This window comes from Diplotaxodon limnothrissa, linkage group LG7 (assembly GCF_057381915.1).
Source record: "Diplotaxodon limnothrissa isolate DT_005_m linkage group LG7, D_limnothrissa_male_GT1.1, whole genome shotgun sequence".
In the NCBI taxonomy this organism is placed as follows: domain Eukaryota; kingdom Metazoa; phylum Chordata; class Actinopteri; order Cichliformes; family Cichlidae; genus Diplotaxodon; species Diplotaxodon limnothrissa.
This window is the reverse complement of record NC_140602.1, coordinates 29,250,790-29,272,306: the sequence shown is the minus strand read 5'-3', so window position 1 is coordinate 29,272,306 and position 21,517 is coordinate 29,250,790. Positions and strand designations below refer to the sequence as shown.

At 39.8% G+C, this 21,517-nt stretch overlaps 1 pseudogene; it reads right to left on the bottom strand.

The window, feature by feature from the left end:
- Positions 1-38: 38 nt before the first annotated feature.
- Positions 39-8,896, bottom strand: LOC146628477 (uncharacterized; annotated as a pseudogene).
- Between the last annotated feature and the right edge of the window lie 12,621 nt (positions 8,897-21,517).

Genomic DNA, 21,517 nt, shown 5'->3' with positions numbered 1-21,517 from the left:
TGCCGTGAAATGGTTCACACAGTTTCTTAAAACTGTCATCACAGCTTTTTAAAGCACGCATCATGTGACCCCTGCTTTGCTTCCTTTAGTTTCCGCTCAGAGCTGCACACGAATAAGAAAAGGAGCTGAAAGGGACTGAAAGAGCCCAAGGAGCTCACTCAGAACTTTGTTAACGATGATCTCCATTTCTGTAAGAGCAAAGCTGCTGTGTTGGTGTGTGTCAGCTCTTCCCCTTTTATTTTGGTGACAAGTTTTTCTTTTACTTCCTGTGTTTCTTTCCTGGATTCATGTCAACTGTCGTCCTGGTCCTCTTTTTCGGTGCACGTATATCTGCTGTGAGTGTCCCTCTGCCCTCGATGCTGTGCTCCCTCGCTCAGTGATTCTGGGTATTTTACTTTTCAATGAGTTTTCATTTCATTTCCTAATTGATTAATGGATCAGAGGTGTGTCAGCCTCCTGACTCGAGTCTGAGAGGATGATACAAGTGAGATGAGGTCAAGAAGAGCATACAGGTAACACCTGGAGCTGTGGGATGAATGTGGAGGAACACATTAAATGCCTGATGTGGTAGAGCAGGCATAAATGTTGGTAATACAGCAGTTCCACAGTGAGGAGCTCAGTTCAGGAGATCTCGTCCTCCATGTTGGCTCCTGAGAGCTCAGGCAGATTTCAGGTGAAGCTTTAAAGTTCACAGGAAACTAGACATTAAAAGGTCCATAGGTAGTTAAGTAAACAAGTGCTTTGAGATAAAAAAATAAAATGTAAAAAGATTGATGACATTTGGCAATAAAACCCTTCTGATTCTGATTCTGATTCTGATGACAATGCTTGGAACCATAAGGCAACAGATTTTTTTTTTTAAAAACTGGGAAATAAACTGAAACCAGAATATTAGTAGTACAAAAGACAGGGGTGGTCATGGTAGGATGAACATGTATTTAAAAAAATATATACATACAGTGTGTGAGTCCTGTTAACACCTTCTAAACATCACAGAGCATAGAACATCACACCATCAACTTTACCATGGGAAGGATTAGATTGTAGAACCGTAAAATCTTCTTTCTTTCTTTCTTTCTTTCTTTCTTTCTTTCTTTCTTTCTTTCTTTCTTTCTTTCTTTCTTTCTTTCAAATATTAAAATTAACAATACAACAGTAAAGAAAATAAACCAACAGGAGGATAAATCAAACATTTTATTAATCAGAAAACAAAAACAAACACAGGGTATGTTTTGGAAAGAGCAGGAAGAAATAAGATGCTTTTCATGTCCTGTCCCAAATGATAACAGTAACTTTCTGTTTGCCATGTCCCAAAAAATGTCAATGACATCACTGTGGTTGACTGGAACATCCTTCTCAACTGCCAATGAAAGAAGGTCTGACAACCTCTCCTCTGAGCAAAGGGTGCAGTTTGTTTTTAACTAGTTTTAGTTTTGAGAAAGAATGCTCCCCAGTTGCTGTGGACACCAGGAGTGTTCCATATGTCTTCAGCAGCTCAGTCATGTTGGGGAAGATCAGATGTCATTGTTTTCTTTGACCACTGAAAGAATGGATGCCACACTGACTGGTGTTTTTTTTTTCCAGTTCTCTGGGACTGTCAGGGTATGCAAGGCATTCAAGATTTCCCATGTGGAAATATCTCCTCCTCCTAACATGTCTCAGAAGCTCCTGTGTCATTGTGTCAACAAAAACACAGAACTCTTTAACACAGTAGTATGCTTGGGGAGTTGTGAAAGCATGGTCATCAGCAGTAGCTGTTGTGGCAGCAAACTTAAACTTTGCTGGCACTTTCCTCCTCCGAGCTTGTCCAGGGACCTCAGATGGAGTGTCCAGACCCACTGATGCCGTCTTCTCTCTAGCCTGTTCATAAATTTTCTCAAACTCTTCCTCTGTTTTACTGTGTTCCAGGCTCTGCAAAACATCATCAACAATCTTGTATGCTGCAGCCAGGTCAAAGTCTTTCTTCTGCAATGCATCAGATGCAGTAGCAGTCACTTGGAAGATGGGACAGGTGATCTCCAGACACAGGATGAATTCAAAACTGATGCTTTTGAGAAGGATCATTGCATCACCTGCTGAAGAGTCTGGAGGATCTTGCTGTAGTATTTCAGCTGGGAGGATCTTCCTCATTGTCTTGAGGGCAGCTTCTCTGCAGGCTCACCTAGTGTCTGACAGCCCCATCATAACCTTGACCCCAGATGTTGTCAATCTTCAGATTATTGCATTTCTGCTTGGATGACACGTCTTACTGATGTGGCCAAAACTTTGATTCTGACTTTGTTCTGACTTCTGTTAGAGAGAAGCGAAACGAGAGGTCTTTTTCCAGCTCCCTGTCGCTCTTTTATGGCATTAAGGTGTAATTTAATTACACTGCCATACTTGCTGAACAACTCAACTAACTCTGAGAAATTTCCTTGATTTTGACTTGACAAGGTCTCATCATCTCCCCTGAAAGGCATACCCTGTCTTGCCAGGTAAAGAGTGATGTCTATAAAACAAGACAAAATTTCTGTTTCTCTCTCTTTGTCTTTTACAGCTTGTGACACTTGGTCAGCTACTTCAAAGGCTGCCTCCAAGATTTTTTTTAATGAGTTCTACCTCACCATACCACACATGTGAGACTCTGAGGCACTGTGCGCTTTAATCTAAGGAGCTTGGAGAGAAAAGCGTCTGGACTTCTTTAAGTTGCTTGAAGACGTTTCACCTCTCATCCGAGAAGCTTCTTAAGTTCGAGGGTCAAATGGTGGAGAGTCCCTGTGGGAGTAACCCCCCAAAGAGGGACAAAAGGACCCCCTGATTGATCCTCTACCTAGTCACATGAGCCAAGGCGTGAAAACTGGTGTGGGTCACAGTCAGCCAGGGTTTCTGGTGAGCTCATTGTGAAACCTGGCCCCACCCTATCATGTGATTTCCTGAGGTCAGATGGCCCAGGGTGTGAGTGGGTGTTAAGGGGTCTGGGAAGGGATCTCAAAACTGGATTATAGATGGCAGACAGTTGGTGTCGTAAACCACCGCCTCTGTTCAAAGATGGTCGCTCACAGTGGACATAGATGGCTTCTTTCACTCCTCTTTCAAACCATCTGTACTCTCCAGTGTTGGTCAAGTTACTTGAAAAAACGAATCAGTAACTAATTACTGATTACTTCCCAAAAAAGTAATCCTGTTACTTTACTGAGTAAAGTAATTAATTACTTAGTTACTTTTTAAAAACACGATTTACAACCTGAAGAGGTGATAAAGTGATAGATCTTTCAGCCCAATTCTACTTTTTCTACATAATCCATCATACAAAATGTAATCAAATGGAAAAATCTCTTTTTAAAACTTGTTTTATTAGTTTTAATCTTTTAACTTTATGCATCAAGCAAAAATTTAATTATATGCACCATTCCCTGACTGGAAGAAATTTGTTTAATATTTAAACCTATTTTCTGCACATTCCAGCACATAAAATACATTTTTGTGTGTGTGTGTGTTTACACTCAGTCTTTCAAATAGATGCAAGTAAATCACAGCAGAAAATAAATAAAGTCAAACACTCAGCGGTCCTTTTGCTCTATTTTCACCTGTAAAGCAGGAGTGGGGTAGGCGGAGGTTTACCCTGGTGTAGGTGTGCCGCAGCGGTCATTTGAAGAATCCGCGAGTTTCTCTGAATTTCCCATTACGTCGTAGCGTACTCGGTGCTTGCTTGGAAGTTTAGGGGTTTTTTTTGCTGTAAAAAGAATTTTTCTTCCCACGCACAACGGACGCTAATGTTTTTGTCACTTTTTATGGAATCAAACTTAAAGTAAGGTCAGTACTTCCACGCTTTAAACACTGCACGCTCATACTCTCTCCGGCACTCGATATATGATCCACTGTTGATCTGCACACAGCTGTTGTCACGAACGTCGCACTCGCTTACGTCACTGTCATGAGACATTCTCGCAAAAAAATCACGGTTTTAGTAACGCAGTAACGCAGCGTTCCTACGGGAAGTAACAGTAATCTAATTACCGTTTTTGCAATAGTAATCCCTTACTTTACTCGTTACTTGCAAAAGTAATTGGATTACAGTAACGCGTTAACGCGTTACTGTAATGGACTGCTGAGTCTTGTCCTGTGGAGGTGGCTCTCTACGTCCAAGTCCAGACGCTTTTCTCTCCAAGCTCCTTAGACTACGATTTATTTAGTCAGCCACCGATTGTGCAAGTTCCCCCACCTAAAATGATGACAGAGGTCAGTAATTTGCACCAGAGGTACACTTCAACTGTGAGAGACAGAATGTGAAAAAAAAAATCCATGAATCCACATGGTAGGATTTGTAAAGAATTAATTTGTAAATCAGGGTGGAAAATAAGTATTTGGTCACCTCAAACAAGGAAAATCTCTGGCTCTCACAGACCTGTAACGTCTTCTGTAAGAAGCTTTTCTGTCCCCCACTCGTTACCTGTATGAATGGCACCTGTTTGAACTCATCATCTGTATAAAAGACACCTGTCCACAGCCTCAAACAGTCAGACTCCAAACTCCGCCATGGCCAAGACCAAAGAGCTTTCGAAGGACACCAGGAAAAGTATTGTAGACCTGCACCAGACTGGGAAGAGTGAATCTACAATAGGCAAGCAGCTTGGTGTGAAAAAATCAACTGTGGGAGCAATCATCAGAAAATGGAAGACATACAAGACCACTGATAATCTCCCTCGATCTGGGGCTCCACGCAAGATCTCATCCCGTGGGGTCAAAATGATCATGAGAACGGTGAGCAAAGATCCCAGAACCACACGGGGGGACCTGGTGAATGACCTGCAGAGAGCTGGGACCAAAGTAACAAAGGTCACCATCAGTAACACACTAAAACGGCAGGGAATCAAATCCCGCAGTGCCAGACGTGTTCCGCTGCTGAAGCCAGTGCATGTCCAGGCCCGTCTGAAGTTTGCCAGAGAGCACATGGATGATACAGCAGAGGATTGGGAGAATGTCATGTGGTCAGATGAAACCAAAGTAGAACTTTTTGGTATAAACTCAACTCGTCGTGTTTGGAGGAAGAAGAATACTGAGTTGCATCCCAAGAACACCATACCTACTGTGAAGCATGGGGGTGGAAACATCATGCTATGGGGCTGTTTTTCTGCCAAGGGGACAGGACGACTGATCTGTGTTAAGGACAGAATGAATGGGGCCATGTATCGTGAGATTTTGAGCCAAAACCTCCTTCCATCAGTGAGAACTTTGAAGATGAAACGAGGCTGGGTCTTCCAACATGACAATGATCCAAAACACACCGCCCGGGCAACAAAGGAGTGGCTCCGTAAGAAGCATTTGAAAGTCCTGGAGTGGCCTAGCCAGTCTCCAGACCTCAACCCCATAGAAAATCTGTGGCGGGAGTTGAAAGTCCATGTTGCTCGGCGACAGCCCCAAAACATCACTGCTCTCGAGAAGATCTGCATGGAGGAATGGGCCAAAATACCAGCTACTGTGTGTGCAAACCTGGTAAAGACCTATAGTAAACGTTTGACCTCTGTTATTGCCAACAAAGGTTATGTTACAAAGTATTGAGTTGTATTTTTGTTATTGACCAAATACTTATTTTCCACCCTGATTTACGAATAAATTCTTTACAAATCCTACCATGTGGATTCATGGATTTTTCTTTCACATTCTGTCTCTCACAGTTGAAGTGTACCTCTGGTGCAAATTACTGACCTCTGTCATCATTTTAGGTGGAGGAACTTGCACAATCGGTGGCTGACTAAATACTTTTTTGCCCCACTGTATGTGCTCTTTAATCCTTTCTAAAGCCCTTCTCCACCGACTGAACCCTTCCGTTTTCCAGGTTTTGTGACTTGTGTACTTTTCATCATTTAAGAAAAGACGGCAGCTGAAACAAACCATGGCATCAGCACTTGGAGAATACTCTAGCCATGGATTATTCTCATACCACTTCTTTTGAAACGATCGTCCCTCTTCATTCTTTGGATATGATGACAGTACTGGTTGGCAGGGTCCAATATTGTCACACATTTGAATAAAGGCCTCATCATACTGTATGTGGAATTTTATGACATGGGCAGGATCAGTTGGGTGTGTCCAAGTAGGTTTGAGAATGTCCTCTCTATGGCTTCACTCTTCTACTCTCTGAGCTCTGTCTCACTCTCTGACTTTCTCACTCCAGTCTCTTTCTCCTGGCTTGCCCTTTCCTCTACATTCTCTCTAGGCTCTGTCTGTGACTCAGGCTTTGCCTCGCTTCCTCCTTCCATCTCCTCATCTGAACTATCACCCTCCACTTGCTGTTTATCTAAGAACAACACACAATTTAATATCGCATTAATCTATTATTTAATTATCTACACTTAACAACTTTTGCACCTAGTCCATGGTAAAGTAATGATAGAAAATGTTGTAGAACCAAAACACTGCAACTGTTATTATTGTTTTTTTTACTGCCTTACTTTCAGTCAATGTATTTTGTTTTTCACTATGCATATTTTATATGCCATTAGGTCATTTATTGTGAAAATTCTCATGTAGGAACTATTGTACTGCATGTTGGTTCCACTGGTGCACCTGAGGGAGATGCACGCCCATGTTGATGTGTGAGCATGGCAAGTTGAAGCAAGAGAAGTCAATTTAATTCAGAGAAAGTTGTTTCTTAAAAGTATCTGTAAAGTGCTCATTTCTGCCTCAAAGCATGGGTCAGCCAGCGAGGTATGTTTGTATGTTATATAGATCATTTTATGTTTTTATTTCACTCGTCTTACTATTTCATTGAATTTTATGTTATGTTTTAGTTCGACGGTGGCGTAGTTTGTGATCAAGGTGAAGCTGTAACAACCCCAAGACCTTACAACTAACATTAAAGCCAACTTCATGCCATCAGTAAAAGAACTCTTTAATGACTTTAAGAAGAGGTAGAAGTGATAGTTTTTATCCTTGAATACGTCTACAACAACTGGTACATGTGTTATTTTTACCTGTGCTCTTTTTAATCCATCTGGTGAGGGATCCACTGCCTTTAGCAGCCTCACACAGCTTCTTTTGTAGCTGTTTCTTTTTTTTTTTTTTTCAGATATTTTTATTAAAGTTTCTGCATCCATTTTTACAAAAGACAAATTGAACAATATACCGTTTTCTTTTTGAAGAACATAAAACAATATGAAACATACACTCCCACCTCATAATTATAGGAGTACCAGTGGGTGTACAAAAAGAAAAAAGAAAGGGTCCAATCTAATAATACAAGTAGCAAACCCTGGAGTACAAGATAACAGTTCCTGAGTGTACAAGAGAGATGTGGAGAGTTTCAAAGCCCACACCCCCACACAGACACAGAGAAAACAAAACACACAAACCAAGAAAAAACAAAACAAAACAAAAAGACAAAAACAAAACACAAACATAATGAGTGGTCAGCTTAGTTGTAGAGATAAGTCAATTCTGTAAGAGAAAAGAAATATGTATAAAGTAGGTAAGTAAATGCCATCATAAGGTGCAGGCACAATAGAGTCCATATACTTAAACTTAAACATCTTACTTAAACATAAGATAAAATAAAATATAATAAAGTCTGAGCTGGCTAATTGGGAGCGTTGCGAGACCGCAAAGTCTGAACATGGTCAAAAAAGGGTTGCCAGGTCTTAAAAAATTTGGCCATAGACCCACGCAGGGTGAATTTAATCTTTTCGAGTTTGCTAAAATGCAAAGCGTCTCTGATCCAGATTTCCCAGGATGGGGGAGAAGGGGACTTCCAATATCCCATATAAATATGGGACTTCCCATATTCTGCGTCTTGCCAATAAGGTGAGAAATGCTACCAGATCCGCTTGGAGCGTCGGCAAGGCAACTGTATCAGGAAGAACCCCAAACAAAGCAGTTAAGGGCACAGGTTGGAGGGTTAGCTGGATGATCTTTGATAAAGTCAGAAAAATATTAATCCAGTATTGTTTGAGGGATGGACATGACCAAAACATATGTATTAGAGAGGCAGGTGTTTGATGACAACGGTCGCAATCAGGGCTAAGGTTGGGGTATATTTGAGCTAGTCTGACTTTAGTCCAGTGTACACGGTGCAAAATCTTACATTGAATCAGCCCGTGTTTGGCACATAATGAGGAGCCATGGACCCGGTAAAGAATTTTATCCCAAGAGTCATCCTGAATCACACACCCCAAATCCTGCTCCCATGCCATTTTAATAGCCGAGGTTGAGGAGTTGCCAAAGGAACATATTCTCCCATACAAACAAGAGATCAGGCCCTGTGATGAAGGGGGAGGCGATAGAAGGTTATCAAAGTCATGATAAGGAGGTCTAGATGGGAACTGAGAGGATTTCTCCTTAACAAAACTCCGGATTTGTAAGTAGCGAAAAAAGTGACTTTTTGGAAGGCCAAATTTCAATGAGAGCTGTTCAAAGGAGGCAAATGTATTCTGAATGTACAGATCAGAAAAAGACCTGATACCCAAGGAGGCCCACAAATAAAAAGCACCATCAACTAATGAAGGCTGAAAAGAGGGATTTTTCAAAATGGGTGACTGAAGGGAAAAAAAGGTCAACTTAAAATAACGACGAAATTGATACCATATTTTCAAGGTAACTTTGACAATAGAGTTATTATAAGAACCTGCACTCGGAGGCTGCTTTTGGGCATAAATCAGGGCTGGTAAAGAGGATGAGGCACAAGAAGAAGTCTCCAAACTCAGCCGGGCCGGGGCATTATTCATGCCTTCCCCCTGTAGCCAGTACCTGAGAATACGAATATTACATGCCCAATAATAGAACATAAGGTTTGGTAAAGCCATCCCCCCCATCTTTTTCGGTCTTTGAAGATATGTCTTGCGTATTCTAGGGGTTTTTTTTGTTCCAAATGAACCCAGACAGAATCTTGTAGCTGTTTCTTTCTCCTCTCCTTACGAGGCATGTCTGGAATATTTTTTATATTGTTAGTAATAATTTTTAAAAATCTATACACATAAAACACACACACATGCACATGCAGTGCTTATTAAATGTTTAAACTGTAGAGATACAATAATTTTACTGCTGTAAAATCAGCATTTTATCTAATTTGAAATATAAACCTAATATCATCTGTTACCTAATATATTTTCTTTAAAAACAGTGGGGTTTTTTTGAAAATCATAATTATAATAATCCATAATTATGTGGATATCCATATTAGATCGTTTTTAGTGAAATAAAAGTCCTCCAGAAAAGAAGGGAAAAGTCCTGTAACTTACTTTAAAACAAAACATGTTTCCTAAAACGGTGGACAGAGCTACAGACCCCCTTGTAACACCCCATACCCAGTTAGCTAGCAGTTAATGACCACCACTACTTGTGCAGTTCATAAAAGGACATGTATGTTTGTCACGCTGTTGCACAAACAGCACGTTCATTTATTTCAGTTCATTAGTTTTTATAGACTATAGTGTGCGCTGTACACCCTACTTACTGTTTTTGTTTCAGTCTGCACCTTCCAATTAATTTGCCTGCTTCTCCTCCACCACCTAGCCTGTAGAAAATGCGCATGTACTTTGCGAGCTCATTCCAGGTGTTGTGCCAAAAAGTGGTTGTCTGCCAAAAAGTGGTTTCCGGTATTTGCCAAAAACTGACTGCTTGTATTTAAACTGCTATAAATAACTTGTTGGTCTATAATATGTGAAACATATGTCAAATGTATCCCTCATGAATGATACCAAGTCATCTTGAGCAACAAACAACATTCCTGTAACAAGGTAGAAGCCGCAATCAGTTTTTGGCACTGACTTTTATGTATCCTTTATTCTTGTTGACTTTGAAAATGTCTCTTTTAAGAGTAATCTGGCCACGAGGACAGCTGAAATTGCAACAAATGCAAAAAAATAGTTCTGTAAACATATTTTAAGTACAATAACACAGTTACAGAAACAGGTAATTTTTTAAATTTTATATATAACCCCTTTGTAATACCTGTTCACCAAAGTCTATTTAGCAACATACGGAACGATATTACACATAAAAAAAACACACGGAAACTTTGGAAATCAGCTTTTGGCAGGCAATTAGTGATGGGTCGGTCGCGAACGAAACGGCTCTTAGAGCCCGATCTTTGACGTGAACGACGCGAGCCGGCTCCTTATCGCGAGCCGTGGGTTTTTTTCTTTTTCTTTCTCTCACCCTCTCTATCGCACTTTTTTCCGCTTCACTACGCACGCAAGCCTTGTGCTTTGCGCTGGGAGGAGGGGGAAGGGACGGTAGTTACACTCTCAGCACAGGAACAGAGCGGCAGGAAGAGAGAGAGAAAGAGAGCCAGGGACAACAACGTCACATTAGAAAGGTATAGTAATCATCCACAACTATAATCAGTTGCGGATGATAAAGGATTCAGAAAGTTTATTCATGCAGGTCCATATGACACAGAATATGCATGTTCTTTTTGTTTTCATATTATAATTTCTATTTAATTGTGTTGTGGTTTGCAGTGTTTTGTGTTGTTTCACTTTAAAATTGTTTAAAAGGAAAAAGCTGAAAATTTAAATAGTTAAAAGTTAAAATATAAATAGTTGGTTTTTGTATTATATGATTTATTTATTACATTTTATGTGGAGTGAATAAATAAAAGTATATTTACGGTACCCTAGAGACAAAGCATGTAAAAACTCCAAAACGCGTACAAAAGACAACAGAAGTGCTCCAGGATGCTAGGCGCAGTGTAGTGGCTACACAAGCCAGGAAGTACCAACGACCAGATTTGGTGTGTGGTAGTAACAGGTAAATGAACATTTTTTTTAAATTATTTGAATATATATGAGTGCTTGTGTATAAATACACAAACAATACACACATGCTTTTAGTTGTGTAATTTAAGTGATCTAGGTAGCTCTGTTTTGGAAGTTCAGTTAAAACTAGAAATGTGTTTTGGAGTTTGTACGTGTTTTGTCTCTAGTGGCCACCGCATATATTTATATATATAAACATATATAAATAAAACCACTTTTTTTTACATTAGTAATTCCTTTTGTGTATATATATATTTATATTATTGTTAATAATAAATTAATTAAAACAACCTGAGGAGCCGGTTCGGAGCTGAAAGAGCTGGCTCTTTTTAGTGAGTCGAGCCGAAAGAGCCGGTTCTCTAAAAAGAGCCGGAAATCCCATCACTACAGGCAATCTGCTCGTAACGAACGCGCTCTGCCCTCAAGGGCGAGCATTGGTTAATGGTAGTCATGTGACTGATGCAAGCCAGATCCTTTTCTTTAGCAAAATTGAGATTAATAGTTACATTTTATTGTTGAGGGGCAAAGACAGGGCTCCATACACACATACACATTAAAAAAAAACAAAAAAACCCTTCTCTCCTCCTGCCTGTGCAAACAAGCAGCATCGTCTCCATACATCTGCTGTTTCCTTGGTTACCTGTAATGGTGCACACACACACACACACACTGGTTGTATCCCAGTTCAGGGTCTGCAGCCTTCTTTTTTTTTTTTTTTTTTTAAATACGCTTTATTGACAAAGCACAAAATACAGATATACAAATACAAAATAGCAAACACAATGTCAGGGGGTTCGTATAAAAAAGCAAAATAGACACAGTCTATTAAAGAATCACATGATATTGAACAGGGAACATAAGTTTATGGTTTTGACAGCTTTTACATTTTGAGAATGTTGTATGGTTTTAACATATTGTTTGGTTTCATTTAAAAAGCACTGAAAGGATGGTTTTGCGTTAGAAAATTTCAACTTATGTATATGAAATTTAGCCAATAATATCAATAAATTAATCAAATAAAATTTGTTTGCCCTGTGCATGTGGTACTTAAAGAAACCAAACAATATTTTCTCGTAACAAAAAGAGAACTCAGAAAAGATAAAGGAAACAACAAAAACACAAAATTCTTGCCAGAAAAGATTTGTGTATAAGCATGACCAAAATAAATGAGAAATATCTTCCTTCACACAATTACAAAATGTATAGTTAACATCAATGTCCTTTTTATAACGTACAAGAAAAGATCTGGTTGGGTAAAAACGATGAATTACTTTAAAAGATATTTCCTTTACTTTGTTATTTAATAGAAATTTTGACGGTAAGGTCCAAATCTTCTCCCATTCCAGGTCCTGGTATCAGTTATTCCAGTAGGCGACAGCCGTTGGGACACAAGTTCTGTCTTTTTGAAACGGAGTTCGTATTTCACGGTTGTTTTTCCTCTTTACAGAGGGGAAACACACCTGACCGACATAAGTAATAGCAGGATACAGTGGTATCAAATCATTAACAACAGGATTTCCAAACAACATTAAGACCCCAGCAGGGATAGCATCAAACACTATGGCATATTCCTTTGGTGGAACAGGAAGACCATATGTATTCAAAAATTCTGAGTAAGAGAGTAAACCTCCAACAGGATTTATAAGTTGTGCAACACGATGAATCCCATTATCAAACCAATTACTTAAAAACACAGACTTGTGTTTGTATAAAATGTCTCTATTGTTCCAAATATAGTATCTATGTGGAGAAAAGTTGTGTTTATAAATCAATGACCAGGAAAGAAGCATTTGTTTATGAAAGTTGGATAGTTTTAAAGGGATTTTATTGATATTGTAATTACAAAGCAAAAGAAAGTGTCATGGTTCTGGGTCAGTTTCGACCCAGTATTTTGAATTTTGATTGATTAGTTTATTTTTGAGTGTTTGTTGTGGTTTTGGGCGCTATGAGTATTATTATTAAAATGATTATTATTATTAGAATTCTATGTTTCTGTTTATTCATGTTTAAGGATTTGTTCTCGGTTGTATCTCACGTTTAGTTTAGTTCAGGTTCCATGTGTCATTCTGTCTGTCTCAGTGTCAGGTCGGCGTCTTGGTGTAGTGTTCTCGTTTCCTGTTTTATTGTGAAGGTCTGCGTCTCATGTGAGTGTGTTCAGTTTTACCTCTGTCTCGTCTTGTTGATTATTCCCAGCTGTGTCCACCACCTGTGTGTAATTCCCCTGCGTTTCTCTGTGTGTATTTAAGTCGTGTCCTCTGTCATTGTAGTTGCTGGTCCGTCTGTGTATTCCACCCTGCTTCATCTGTGTGTTTCCCTGCTGTCAACCGCCAAGTGTTTCTGCTCGCTTTCATTCATGTTCGGGTTCGTGTTCTGTAGTCAGTTTGTCCCCAGTCTAGTTTAGTCCTTGTTCGGTTCGCCTTTTGTCCATTTTTATTTTGTGTTTAATAAACCACCATCACACCTTTACAAGTGCCTGCGTTTGGATCCTCCTTTATTTTCCACACGGCTCATCTCACTCGCCGTGACAGAAAGTTAAGACCACCAATTTTTGAGAAAATATAATTGGGAATTAAGTTCCAAATTGAGGTTGGGTTCCTGAAAAATTGTTTAATACAGTTTATTTTAAACACACTGCTTAATGAGGAGAAGTCAAGAAAGTTTACTCCACCATGTTGGTATGAGTTGGATAAAACTGATCTTTTAATATAATGAATTCTATTCTTCCATATGAAATTATAAATAAATCTGTCAATATCTTCCAGGGTTTCTTTATTTACATCAAGAGACAAAGCACAAGTTAGAGATAAACCCTCTGCTTTCATGAGTAAAACTCTCCCTTTAATGGATAAATCCTGCTGCAGCCAAGCATTAAGCTTTTGTTGTGTTTTGTCCAAAATTGGAGTGAAATTAAGGGAGCACCTGGTGGATTGATTTTTATTACAGTTTTTTACAGACGCTAGGACACATTTCTCAATACTTAGGTCACTTTTGCAAAACTCCTCACACAGTGAGCACAACAGAAGTCTATGTGGGCTAAACTGAGGATCAGTTATCATTGTTTTGACACAAAATGCATTCAATGACTACATCTCTCAAATTTCATGAATTATCTTCTCACTCAGACACAACAACTGCCAAAAATCTTTGTACGTACAGGACATTTTGCATGTGCTTACATACTGTTTTCAAAACTGTTAAACTTATGGCCAAAACAACAACACAATGCAAAACTTAAAAAGACAGCAAAATGCAACAGCAATATTTTATTGAAACATATTTTAAATCTAAAAATGCAGTTTAACCAGCCACAGCTGATTCTCATTGTAGATGAACATCTACACAGGTGTTACTCCTTCAATTTTTCAACTCCTTCAATTCTGGCATGCCAGAAGATTATTTCCTAGGTGTATTGGCCTAGATGACATAAGATGTGATGTGGATGAGAACCTGTGGCCAAATGGAGGAGACCGAGTAGATTAGCATTACTATTGTATGTGTATCAGTGGATGGTGTGTATACAAATTCTTGTATTTTGGGATTACTTAGTGCAAAAAAATAAAAATACATAAACAAATATTAACAAATTCTGCATGATGTCTGATTCATTCCAGTAACATATATTGAAATTATAAACAGAGATGAGTCCTTGTTTTACACAAGAAAACACTGTGTAATGCTACATGTTGTTGGTGTTTTTTAGGTCATTGTTTTGTGGGTGACAAAGTGTGTTTGTCGGCTGTCAACCTTTGCTAGTGTTCTGGAAGAATGAGTTTATTTGAGACCTGAATAAAGTGTTTTGGTAGTTGTAGTGCATTTTGAATGTGAAATGAACTGCTTTGCCAAGCTGAAGGTCAGTTAGGAGAATTGTGTGAAGAGTTTTGCAAAAGTGACCTAAGTATTGTGACATGTGTCCTAGCGGCTGTAAAAAACTGTAATGACGATACCAAGGTAAGTGACAGACTCTTTCACTGGGATGCCAGCGATAGATAGACTGGTACAATTTCTAAGGGCAAGCAGTTCACATTCACCAATGTTTAGGTGGAGTCCTGAAGCTAAAGAAAAGGCATTAATTGTGTTAATAGCCATCTGCACCTGTGAAGCATTTTTTAAAAAGAGAGTGGTATCATCAGCAAGTTGACTAATGAATATTTCTTCATCCGCAATTCTTATACCTTTCAGAGGACTGCGTTTAAGATAATCAGAGAGGAGTTGAGCAGATGAGAAATAAGTATGGGGAGATGGGGCAGCCTTGCCTGATACCACGGTTCAAGTTAAACCTAACTGATGTACCTGCTTGTAGTTTGATGGAGCAATTTACATTTTTGTACATTGTTTTAATTGCATTCTGAAAATAAGGGCCAAAGCCAAATTTGTCCAAAGCCTGAAAAATAAAACCATGTTCAATCGTATCAAACGCTTTGCAGAAATCTACAAATAAGATAAACCTATCAGCCCTACACAAATCTGCATAATCAATTAGGTCAAAAACAAGTCTAATGTTGTTGGATATGTGTTTGTTAGCCATAAAGCCAGACTGAGTTTCATCAATAATATCATTCAAAACAGCAATCTTTTGGCAAAGATCTGAGCTAGGATTTTATAATCATTATTAAGGAGGCAAATTGGCCTCCAATTGTCCATATAAGTGGGATCTTTCTTTGGCTTTGGGATTAGGGTTAACAGACCTTGTGATAAAGTGGGGGGAAGAGACTGATTTATAAGACTTTCAATGTATACATTAAGAAGAAATGGAGCCAGTTGATCTGCAAAAGTAATGTAAAATTCAGAGGTTAAGCCATCGGTTCCTGGGGATTTATTACGTTTAAGACGTGGAATAGCAGGTAGCACTTCACTAATAGATATCGGCCTATCACAGAAACTCATCTGATCTTCTTTAACTGTTTGCACATCAGGGATTTTTTCCATAAAGTTCAGAGCAGCACTCTCATCAAACTCTGACTTGTATAAATATTTATAAAAATTGGAGCAACAGGTGGAGACTTTTCAGAGGTCATCAGTTATAATACCGCCAATATTAAGTCTCCGAACAGAACTAAGTTTAGAACGAGGGTCTGCAGCCTTAAAGGCTGCATTTTAAGGCCGATTACGTCACAGCGACGCGACGAAGGCTGTCCCAATTCAAAGGCTGCTCGAAATGCGGCCTTCAAATGCGTCCTTCATTTCCCTGAATTTTAAGGATGTGGCGGTGTAGACTTCGTGGCCCAACATATCCCAGAATGTATAGCGCGGCAGTGGGAGTGGATAATTTTGCCGAAAAAAACGGCGGAAGAGGGGCGGACGAAGAGTAACTTAAGTACGGAATAATATGTCACTTATTTATATGCAAATGTTTAATAATGAAGAACATTAAAACATTACTGTTGGCCACATGTCGGCAAAGTTATGTGACATTAGTGAACTGGACATGTGTGTGCTTAATAAACTGGCAAATTACAGCAGGATTTTCCTATCCTCGGTCAGAAGGCACAGGTGACTTATATGATGAAAGAGAGGGTCCACAGCAATGAGAATTAGGGTTCCTTTAATCAGAGGTGGGACCAAGTCATTGTTTTGCAAGTCTCAATTAAGTCTCAAGTCTTTATCCTCAAGTCTCAAGTCAAGTCTCAAGTAATGTCAGGCAAGTCAGAGTCGAGTCTCAAGTCACTGGTGTAAAAGTCCAAGTAAAGTCACAAGTCTGAAACTTTGAATTTCAAGTCCTTTTGAGTCTTTAAAAAACCCCGGAAAAAAGCATGTTGCAGTTATGCTAAATGTAAATATTAGACCATGTAATTTTTAAACCTGTGTTTTTCTCAACACATGACAAAATAGTGAACTTAGAAAATATACACAAATTGTGAAATTGCACCTCTTTAAAATGCAGCTCAATTAAACCTAGCTCCAAGAATAATTTTCACCGACAGTTCTGAGATAAGCTGCATGTTGTTCTTGGATGCGGTTGTAGGACATACACATTAAAAAAAACTGCATCACCAACGTAGCCTAGTTAGATGAAGTCAGCTATCTCATCGTAGCATATTTATATGCATATTTATAATCATACGGTTCTTGGAGTGAGTGCATACACTCATGAAGTTTAGTAACTTCCGGTCACTGCAACAAGCCCAGGTACAGTTTACCGACGGATGGGTACAGGACCTTGAAATGCACCGTGTAGAAAGTAAAGACCATCGTACGTATCATAAGTTTACCAGTCTCACAAATCGTCGTCATAAATACACATTCGTTAACAGTTTATTAATATAACCTTTGAGCTCAATGGTAATTAATTAGCAGTGGAAATAATTTCTGGTACGCGTTACAGAAATGTAGCAGTGACAATAATATTGTATGCTGTAATCGCATTGGACAATTAGTGATACAAAACAACTGTTTTACCCTGTGAATAAAAGTATATGTTTTTGTCAATGTACCATGGTAATAACAGAAGCGAAACGCAATATTGTGTCAGGACAATTCACTATTTATGCACAATAAACAAAGGAGCATAGCGCGACAATTTCTGTTCAGCGCCAGACTTGCTTGTAACCTATATCACCAATTATGTTAAGAAAAATGACGCATTAACTACAACAGCAGACTGACCTTTGTGGAAATGCTTGGAGCAGACTAACCTGTGAGCTGGAGTGTTCTGGGACGTTATATTTGGTCTTTGAATGGCTGCAATCCAGGCCACCCGTCGTGTCTTTGTTACTTCGGAAACATGGTTCGAACAATTTCTCTTTAACGACGTAATCCGATAACAACCGATCTCTTTACCCGTCGGCTTCCCGTGGCTGTCATGCGACCGGCTATTGCAGTTAATAATACAACAGCTTCTTGACATTTTTGTGTTTCTTTTTATCGCTGTATAACTGATTTTAATTGAAAGCCTGCGTGCGCTAGTACCGCTTGCCACGAGTTCCCAGAATCCTTTGCGGTTCTACCCGTGAATGACGTCACATTTTCAATCTCTATATAATATGCATGTAAAATTTTATATTTGGGGTAAAATATCAAGTCTTTTCAAGTAAACCGGTTCAAGTCCAATTCAAGTCCCAAGTCATTGGTGTAAAAGTCCAAGTCAAGTCACAAGTCTTAGAACATTTTTTCAAGTCAAGTCTAAAGTCATAAAATTAATGACTCGAGTCCAAGTCATGTGACTCGAGTCCACACCTCTGCCTTTAATCCAAAACATCTCCAGAAGTGAATTCGTGTGAGTATATGTATGTGTGTGTGTGGTTCTGTAAAATAACAGAAATTACAATTAGCGAACAATTAAAGTCAACTAAGTTGGTCTAAATAATACAGAAAGGGTTGAACAGAAATGACTAAACACCACCCCCTGGTGGACACAAATGTGCTGCTGCACAGGGATAGACTCCATCTTTACTTTGGGCAGCTCAGTTCACAAGGGTAGCGCCATTTTGGTCAAATCAGCGTGAATATACAGTGTCTCGTGGCTACACAAACCGCTGGAAAACTCTATAAAGGCATCACACAATGTACATAGGCAAGTGTATGATAAGTTACAACCATAGAACAAACAAATACAAGGCACTTACTTATCATTCACGCACACACACGACACATGTTCAGTTCAACAGCCCAGCTCCACCAGCGCTATCACGGTGAACCAGCGCAAACACAAACAAAGGATGGGAGGAATGTACCATCTTAGCAGTGGTTAGAGGGGGTCCGTGGAACAGTCTATATGCACAAATCACAGGGGTTTTCTACAATTAGTGATGTTTGTACTTTCAGCGTTTACTTGGTTTTAAAGCCTCTACTTCAAAATATACGCCGTTCAATAGTTGGCCTTAATCTTACAGAGAATGTGACGATTTTATGGATAATTAAAGTCAGTTAACGTGTGTTTGAACGAGCTGACGGTTCACTCGTTAAGCTGAAAGAAAGATGCTTTAATCACAGCAGTCACACATGTGTCCACTGTACCATCTGGGAACTCTTCTTGTTTAGCACTCGTAATAACACAAACACTAAATCCTCCTGTTTGTAGCAGTGTATACACCTGAGACACCTGTCTGTCTGTCCTGCACTCTCTCTCTGTTTCTTTCTCTCTGATTGTGTAATAAAAGTATGAACATGTATTTATAAGTTACACTTGTGTTTGAATCCTGCAGCTTATCACACATTTGATTTCCACGTGTCCCAACTGCAAGTGTCCAGAGTGAGGACAGACTGAGGGACACACTGCGGCACATCATCTGTGAGGCTTTGCACCCCTGATGATCCACCAGGACAAACTCAGCAGTGTGTGAGGAAGAGGAGGAAGAGCCAGCAGCAGCTGACAGATGGAGAGAATAGATAGACTGTTCCCTGTTTGTGAAGGACTGCTAGGAAAGTTATAACTAATTGTCTGTCCTGAATCAGTCTTATTAGGTAATGTTAAAATAATTTGATCATTCCAGTGTTTTCAGTGTGGGAGAAAGTACTCAGGGCCTTCAAGTTACACACTATGAAAGGCAGCAACAAGTTTAATATTCAGAAACCTAAAGTATGTATCAGCAGCACAATGGAGCTAAAAATAAATGTTTGTTTCAGTTCTATGAAGCTTTGAGTATTTTGGATCAGTTGCACTGCTGTGTTTGTTGCATCATATTGCTGTAATTGTTTATATGCTTTATATATTCTGAGGTAAGTTGATCTATAGTGTTACATCATATGTGTTTGTATACTTTCTGCCCAGTTTGACCCATTTAGCAGAAGTCAGCCTGTTTAAGGCTCTGATATCTATTCTGTATGACTTAAAGCAGTTATGACATGGTCTGATTTTCTCACCCATTAAAGGAATATTTTATATATCAGTCTACTCTTCATTCTATCAGACACAGTTTTCACAGCTCGTACATTTTGCTTTTTACACATATATGTAAGTATTGAGCCAAATTTAGTAATGCCAATATACTGAAAGAACAATATTTGTCTCTTCTATATGATAGGGCTTCACGATTAATCGTTAGAAAATCACGATCTCGATTCATGTGCGATCTCATTTCCAAATAACGATTTAAAAAAACAAAAAAACAAAACAAAAAAAGATGACGACGACTGTACCGCATTTTGATCCGGGACGTAATCTGCATGAAAACAAGTGCTCACTCTTCCTGCTCAACAAATAACAAGGGCGGAGCCTTATACCACGTGATACAGAACCTGTGCCGTGTGATGCTAAAATTAGCAGGGAAAAAACAACGGAGAGCAAGTCAGGGATGACGAGAAAGTGACAGGAAAAAATCCGTCCCGGTCAACCACCCAAACATCAATAACGGAAACCTTATACAGCGCTTCCCTATACACGTCGAACTTCCGCAGGCACAAAGAAATTACGGAGGCTATCACTTATCACCTGACCAAAGATATGGCTCCCATCAACACTGTGCAAAACGAGGGATTTAGGAAAATGATCAACACCCTAGACAAACGCTACACAGTGCCGTCCCGCAACTATTTTTCTATTGTTGCACTACCTGCTCTATACACGCAGTGTCGAGCAACAGTGGAGACGGAATTTCAAGCAGTACAACATTTTGCGGCAACAACAAAACCTGAGACATTTGTTGTTTTTATGTTTATTTTGTCATGGTCCGGGTGTGTGCCAGTGTGTCTCCCTCCGAGCCGGCGTCTCCACCCCTGGGAGGGGCCTCAGTGTTTTTGCTGATCGCTTACATCTGTGGGTAATTAGCCGGGGACTCATAAGGCCAGCGTTCTCAATCTCTCTTCGCCAGATTCTCTGCTAAACATCAGTCAGTGCAGGCCACCACCATAAATTCCCTACGTGTTTTTTTGAATCACCTTGCCTCACTGTATGTTTGTTTTTTGTGCGCCTCCTTTTTCAGCTACACCTAACTGTCAACCCCTGGCGAAGAGCTTCTACTTGGATGCTGGACCTTCTGGCAGTCCCTCAGGCTATTACCAAAATTACCTACCTGCCTCTCTGCCTCCACGCCAGGAGTTTTTGGATTTACACACCCGGACTACTCACCCCTCTATGTCATCTCCGACCTCCGTTGGCAAGTACGCAGTACGAAGGAGGATTCTGAGCCAAACAACATATTCATATGCCTCCTTATCTATGTTTGAACATCTGCATTCTGTTACAGTGACCCCGACCTTTTTCCTGGACCCTTTGTGACTTGCTTTCCAGTCCAATCCCCGGAATAGCTGTCCTCTCTGACCCGGACCAGATCGTTATTTAGTTTAACGTCTACGCTCACCTTTTTGTTTATGAATATTTTGTGTAAACATTAAACATTATTCTTAAAATATATTTACGAGCTGTTCGGCGTCTTGCGTTTGAGTCCTGTCACTCGTCTGAAACGGTCTCGGCCGTAACAGTAGAATCTGGCCAGTAGTTATGGACTCAGCAGACGCGGAACGGTCAGCCATTCAGAGGCAGGGGGCGATATTAGGAAGTCATGAACAATCTATTCAGTTCCTGTTAGCCCAGCAGCAGACTCTTAGAGATGGTCAAAGTAAAATACTGGAGTCCCTCCAGGCTCTACAAGCGGGTATTTCTACTGCTGCTGGTTCCGCCTCGGGCCCCGCGGGCCAAGACTCCGGTACACCAGCTCCTCTGCCTCAACCTGTTGCCGTTGCATCTCCACCTACATCAGCTTTCCGTGATGCTACGTCCCCGGAGCCCGAACCATTTTCAGGGGATCCAGGGAGTTGTAGCGGGTTTTTGCTTCAGGTCGACCTTGTTTTCGGTCGTTCTCCACGCACATTTGTTGCGGATTCTAATAAGATATCTTATTTGGTGG